Source organism: Pinus tabuliformis, chromosome 4_1, assembly GCF_031772625.1.
Source record: "Pinus tabuliformis cultivar Carrire ecotype Pingquan chromosome 4_1, CPIR1, whole genome shotgun sequence".
NCBI lineage: Eukaryota > Viridiplantae > Streptophyta > Pinopsida > Pinales > Pinaceae > Pinus > Pinus tabuliformis.
This window is the reverse complement of record NC_142303.1, coordinates 964620269-964627805: the sequence shown is the minus strand read 5'-3', so window position 1 is coordinate 964627805 and position 7537 is coordinate 964620269. Positions and strand designations below refer to the sequence as shown.

Genomic DNA, 7537 nt, shown 5'->3' with positions numbered 1-7537 from the left:
AATTTATGATCTCATTAATTAAAATTACAACAATCAACACATAAATAACCAAATTACAAAATGGAAAATTGATAATGTTAAACAACTTGATATTGCTATGAGGAAAGAATGGGACTTATCATAGGTGATCTTAGTAACCTTCCCATTTGACATACCTTTGTCCTGAGTTCATCATTCTGGAGATATATTTGTTGTATGCACCGACTCATACAATACCATTTTACAAAAATATTAGGTTGGTAACGTGTTTTTTTGTCCAAGAATCATCAGTAAAGCTATTGCAAGAATAAGCTAACTTTAAAAGCACAAGAAACCACAGAGGCAGAGGTAATAATCCTCAGTGTTTCAATTATTTTAATCAGAATAACATGATTTCCAGGCAAAAGCACCGGAGCTTTGCAGAAGAATTCGAATAAATTCTCAGCAGATATAGATCCTACTGGCAGCATAGCTCTTAGACTGAAAATATACTAGTTTTAACAATATTGCTAATATCTGGAACTACTGCATAAGGACATATCAAATTAGAAAGCACAAGCAATTGCATATTCACTTTGTTGATCAACAATCACTCATGTGAGAGCAGAGCATTTCAGAGCCTTGATATAGATCGAATCATGTCGGCCTCAGTTTGAATGTAATTTCGATTTATCTCCTTCACTGAACAACATCCTGCTAAGGCCATCGTTAGTTCAAACTCATCCCGCAACATTTTCAGAACATTTCTCACCCCTTGCTTCTCCCTCTGCAGCCAAAGAAAAAACTACAGGCCTCCCAATCTGCAATCCCCAATACAACATCATAAGCTATAAGATTCTGAAATATATTGCATGTTATAGAAATCAACCACCATCCAGCTACAATAGATCAACAATAATATTCAGAATGAATGGTCACCACAAAATCCTACAAGGAAAATAGGTCAATTAAATAATATGCTTACAAATATGCCAGAGGCTCCAAGAGCCAATGCCTTGAAAACATCTGTGCCACGCCGAACTCCTCCATCCAGAAACACAGGAACTCGACCTTGTGCGGCTTTTACAACCTGCCATATACACTCTCCATAAATCATCACTGGGTCAGGTATCCAAAATTTCCTACGAAAAAATATACTAATGCAATGTTGTGGTGCACACCTCTTCCAAAGAGCTTATTGTTGCTGGAACATAATCAAGTTGTCGAGCTCCATGGTTGGATACAATTATACCTTGTATGCCTGCTTGGATGGCTAGCCTTGCTGTATAATACATTCATAATTATTATTATCAACTTTACTCATTATGAAAATCACTCAGGGATCCCCATGTGTTACATGCCGAAAAGCCCAAAAACACTTACTGTCCTCAGCAGTCAAAACCCCCTTCACAAGTATTGGCAAACTGGTAATTGTCTGCAACCATTTCACATCCTGCTCACAAACTCAAACTAAACAATTTTTAGACCCGTGCCTTCTGTTTTGGTGTTAAATGGGCAATCAAATGCATTGGTGTGAAAATATGCATATTTTTAGCTTAAACGTTGGAAAAAGGATACAAAGTATTTCTTGAAAAATGATACGAAGTATTTCTTGAAGATGTAAATCATAATATAACTCATCACAAATAATTTTTCTGAGATTCAGAAGGTTACAAGCAAAGGCAGGAACTCAACCCCAAGATTTCTCCAGGTGCTTCTCTATCCATTTTCATTCTATTCAAACACAATATTGAAGAATTATTTGAGATATCTCTCTACCAGTACTATTACAAACCTTCCAACACAATGATATGCCAATTTGACCTACAACGTATGATGCCAGTCCAGAACCCGTTGCCTGCAAGAAAAAACCAACTTAAGGAAGAAGTCTGGACCTTGAATATAGGAAGAACTAAAAACAGCGTCCTTCTATTTAAAGAACTCATAAAATGGAATACATACCTTCTCCATTTTCCCAAGATCCAAACCTTCGAAATTCTTTAAGGTAAGATATGGAGGCAATGCGAATCTACATTTTTGACAAAGAAAAATCAATAGAAGTCAAAAACAATTATGGATCCAGAATTGAATCTCAACACGGAGGTGTGCCTTACTATCTAGCATGTATGAGTGGATATCACAATTAGTCTATTGATTTTTATTTATTGCTATAATGAGCGGTGTGCACACTCGAAAGATTAGAAAGTAAAGTATTGTTATATATATATATATATATATATATATATATAGATATATATATATATATATATATATTAATATTATTTTTAAGATAGACACTACATTGTTATGAGTTTTTTTTATTTATTCACTAAGTTTTTAACCAAATAGCCATACAATCTAAAATTTTGTGTTTATTGTTTATTGGGTTTGTACAATATCATGGGAAAGTACCATAACTTATCAATACCATTTGCCCAAAAACCATAACTTATTTCAAAATCAAAATATTATTTTGATTTTTTTTCCTAATATTTGTATACCTACCTAGTTCTTGACCAAATAGTTACACAATCTATAACTTTGTGTTTATTGTTATCCCGGTTTGTTACAATATCATGGACCATTACCATGACTTATCAATACCATTTCTCCAAAAACCATAACTCATTTCAAAATCAAAATAATTTATTTTAATTTTATTTCATAACATTTGTATACTTGCTAATTTCTTGACCAAATAGATACACACACTATAACCTTGTATTTATTGTTAGTCTATTATATTAGAAATAATTTTCTTTTAATTTAAAATAAAATTCATAAACGTAAATTGCAAGTAAAATTTTAAATATATAAATTCAATCGAATTCTAAATAAAATTTGTGACGTCCCAAAATATTATGACTAGTTACATCGAGGAATCTTGAATAGTTAACCTAGCTGATGGTGTAGCAGCACGCTTGCAATTGAAAAGAGCCAAATATGCAATATAGAGAAATGGATCTTAAACGGAAAGCAGTAATAAATCATGCTTGATATACATATATTAACCAAACTTAAATGTCACATTTAAGCCACATGAGATAAATTCGAGGGTGAAACCCTCCTGAAAACAAATATTAAACCTCGGTGAAATACCAAAAGGAACTTGAATTAGTCCTTAGCTCCATTAACAAGCTTAAAGTGCAAACCCAGAACCTCTAAGGTTCCGTTTTGAAGAAACGTGTGAAGAGCCTATTCCTTTTTCGGCATGACAGGGATAATTTTTCATGAGATCTGCAAGGGAACGTATGCGATTTCCAACTTGAAGGTGAAGAGTCATTCCCTCCAAGCCATCCTATAGGACCCTGAACCTTACCCGCCACTTCAAAAACCCATTGGGAAACCTACAAATAGAAAGAGATAGACATTAAGATCGATATTTTCTTCCGACACCACAAAAAAGACCAAAAATTTATAAATGAATGAGGATTACCAAATTTTTCTGCTAGTAGGATGTCCCAACGGGGGTAGGCTGAGTGTTGAGCAGCGACAATACCCTATACTGACCATTGAGTGACAACGAAATCTCAAAATGAACCTAAAACAGTAGGACCATATCGATTTTCCCAATGGAGAATAGCAGAACCACGGAAGAGTCAAGCTCGTTTCTCTAGATGCAAGGAATGAGAACGAGGATGGTCCATGATGAGCCAGGTAGGCAGGTAGCCTAACCCTCATGTCTTCCCTCTTGAGCGTCTGATGAACTGCCTCAGGGAAAAAATATGGAAGGGCTGCCAAATGGAGGGTGGATCAACATGCACCTGGAGGGCACCTCGAGGGTTTGAGAACCATCCGAATTAAAGATGATCGCATATAGGAATTACCATGGTTAAATCTCACAACAATTTTCACGAAATATATCATGAAGTCCAAACTTAGATTTGTAACCTCTGCCAGGTTTATTCAATTTAAATGTATGTAGCATAATCAGATTTATATATGTAATTAATCAAATGCTTATGGCATGATTGTATTGCTTGAGTTAATTCCGAATTATATTGAATAGACCTTTATGGTAATTTGGATGAGTTACGATTTAAAAGGTAGTATGAGTGTAAATTTTTTTTCATTACCTTATACTTAGGTAATGTAGGTATGACAAGTGGTATGAGAGCCCTTAGGTTGCTACACTAACACCAGAAAGGAAGATTATTGAATAATAAAAGTAATTATGATACACAAAGGAAAAGGGTTGATGCATTGTGAGACGAGGAGAAGGATATGCCCCGTCTAGAGGGACAACTGGACATAAACTAGAGGTTTGGGTACAGTTGAGTGAGCCAAATCAGAACAAAAATTTTGTACTACCGGAAACAATACTAGAAACAATCCAACAACTACTAGCAGAGATGTTGACCTTACGAGCAGACAATGAAAGATTATGATTGAAGTAGGAAGATATTATGAAGTGTCTTTCAGATAGGCAGAATCAAAGGAATCCTAATCCGAGTTAGGATGAGCAAAATAGAATAGAGTCACATAGATAGTAGGATGAGCATCCAAATTCTAAGGGAGGGTGAACTTTCCATGAAGAAGAATGTGATAATTTTTCTGATGAAAAACGATTTAAGACGGAGAAAACAAAACATCGAGGGGAATTTCAAAAGATCAAGACACCAATATACAATGGATAGGTTGAGGAAGCGGTAGAGGCTTGGTTAATCAACATGAACAAATACTTTCAAATCTATGAATACGATGAGAATTTGAAGGTATGGTTAGCGATATACCAGTTGCAGGGTGAGGCCACTTTATGGTGGGAAGAAACTAAAATAGTTAGGGAGAAAGATCTGAATGAACAACTCTACGATGACAACGAAAAATAGTTTCATGACTTGAAATTGGGACAAAAAATGGATGAGTTCATAACTATTTTTACCTCCATGTTGGGATATTTTATATAGATTCAGGAAGAGAAGGCTAAATTCCAGCGCTTCATCAAGTAATTTACAGATTTATATGAAGGAAAAGTTGGAATTTGACAATCCTAAGACGAAGGATGAGGTTTTTTAGAAGGTTCAAATTTTCTATCAGCAAATGAAGCAGAAGGGCGAGGTCACCAAAAATTGGACAAATAAGAAAGGGAAAAGAAACTTCTCAACCAACAAGAGCATGAAAAATATTAGTACCAGATATCCAGGTTGGAAAGGATCAAGTGGAGCAATAGGTAGGAATCAATAAAGGTATAGACCTTAAAGTGAAGTGAAACAGACTGAAGCATCTGGCAAGATGGAAACTAATCAAGTTCCTAAGCCTCCTTTGCAGCGCTGGGGTTGTGGGGAGCCCCATTACTAAAAAAAATGTCTCCATCGGGGGAGAACTGAACTAGTTGCGAACATTCAAGAAGCTTCCAATGTTCATGATATGGCAAGGAAAATACCAAGGATTAAGACAATGTGGGAGGATCAACATGCAGAATAACAATCATCGATGGTGGAACTAGAAGGTAATATATCCAACCACCCTATTTCCATTCTGATAGATATGGGTGCAAGATTAAGATATATTAACGCAAGAGTAGTTGATTTATGTCATTTGACAAGTACAAAATTTAGGAATCCTTGGATGGTCCCGTTAGTAACAGGATCTAAGAGGAGTTAATGCAAAGGTAGATGATTATGTAAATGAATCTCCTCGACAACAGGTTAAAACCAATTTGAATTTTCTACCATTATATTTCTATGATGTATTAATAGGTATGGATTGGCTAGAGCAACATTGGAACATATTAGACTCTAAGGGAAAAACCATTAAATTCCTATATGATAATGGCAACATAGTAGAAATTCAGGGTATTAGAAGAGAAGTTAAGTTGTGACCCATTACACCTCACCAACTAGGGAAAGGTATGTGTAAAGGCTGACAAATTTACGTAGTCCAAGTATGATATACTAACTCTAAAGATAAATATATGTCTTGGGCAACATACCAATTGTTAAGGAATTTAAGCATGTCTTTCGAGAAGATATTCTGAGATTACCACCCAGAAGGAATCTTGATTTTAGTATAGAATTGATCCCTATAGTTGCTCCAATTTCCAATGCTCCTTATAGAATGATTGTTCCAGAGTTGACAGAGTTAAAAGTGCATCTTCAAGGACTATTTGATAAAGGCTATATTAGACCCAGCATGTCCCCTTGGGGGAGTGCGATTTTATTTGTGAGGAAAATTATATGACTTGTCCTTGATCTATCGATTCATATTTAGTAGTAGAAATGGTTCATGCTATGATCATGAGTGTGGATTGATAAAGTTTGATTGATAGTGGTGTAACTAGACATTTGGACATGAGCTCTACTAGTCACCTAGTCCAAATAATTCGTTAAAGTGATATTAATGAGTTTCATATCAGTTTTGATCTGATATCTAAACTTTGATAGTTTGACATAGTTGATTTGACTGCACAATATTGATTTGTGTAAGGCTAAACATATTTCTTTGGTCAAGTGTTATGTTTGCAGAAAGCAGCGTATGAAGCAATAACCCTAAGCTTGATTTGTTGGCATTAATAGTTACTTGGTGAAGCTAGGATGATGTGTCAATCCAAACCTATACTTCAAAAGTGGTCCAAGGTATGGCTTTGATTTTGGTTTTATCTAATGATAGTCTATTCTTGACAGGAAATGAGCCTATGTGTTGAAATATGGCAACAAGAATATTCCAATTTAATTTTTCCTTGAATTAAATTGTGAATTAAAATCGAATTTAGTCTTAACAGCTACTTAGAAATAATTAATTAATTAATTAATTTTGAACTAATTAGTTGAAGAAATTCAAGTTAGAAGTCTTTCCGAAATCATGCAAAAGTTATCCCTTAAATCAAGGAGATAAGATTGAGTTATATTTGAGTTGTAATTAGTTAGCTTAGTTTACTGAGTTAATTCCAGTTAAATTAGTTCCAAACTCTTTTAGGAACTAATAAAGAGTTAAAGGTCAGTTGATGCATTAATGCATCCATTAGTGCTACTCCAGTTAACTGAAGCTTCCCTCCTCAGAAACTCATGCATGTCTATTCTGAGAAAGACCTAGTTGAGATTAATGTCAAGGACAGTGTATTATAAGTTGCATGTGTTTGCTCTTGGAAGAAACTAATGCATGTAGTTAAGGATTTAGGCCTTAAGGATTGCCGTTTTGGAGGAATTGTTCCACTTGGTAGGTGGAATTTTTCCACTTGGTCAAAGGAGAATCATCCAAGAGAAACAATGGAAGGAAATAGGAGCTTGGAGGGTAGAGAGGAAGACTTGAGAAATGCCAAGATTGCTTGTGAGCATATGTGCAAATTGTACTAAGAGCTGGCTAGCTGTTAGAGTTAATGATTTGTATAATTCCTATGTATTTCCACCTTGTATAATAATACAAATAGTGGTGAGGCTTTCCACAAATTATTTTCATGTGTATTGTGCATTGATTCTTCTTCTTCTGGTTATATTGTTCAACTCGATCTTTAAGCTTCCACAAATTGATAGTAGAAGTAGGTTATTGTATTCTGCTTTGATTATATTGCATTATTGGGTTACCCTACATCAGAATGCTACATGGTAATCAATAACTGGGATTTGTAGAAATCTATACATGG

The 7537-nt window shown here is 34.9% G+C and overlaps 1 pseudogene across 1 annotated transcript in view; it reads right to left on the bottom strand.

The window, feature by feature from the left end:
- Positions 1-231: 231 nt before the first annotated feature.
- LOC149179363 (glycolate oxidase 1-like) overlaps positions 232-7537 on the bottom strand; it is a 45255-nt pseudogene continuing 37949 nt past the window's right edge. Inside the window, exons 6-11 of the transcript XR_016258457.1 lie at positions 1921-1987; positions 1754-1816; positions 1342-1411; positions 1138-1240; positions 944-1100; positions 232-779 (exon numbers count right to left, since the gene is read on the bottom strand). The product of XR_016258457.1 is annotated as a glycolate oxidase 1-like (transcript). The remainder of the gene's footprint in view (positions 780-943; positions 1101-1137; positions 1241-1341; positions 1412-1753; positions 1817-1920; positions 1988-7537) is intronic.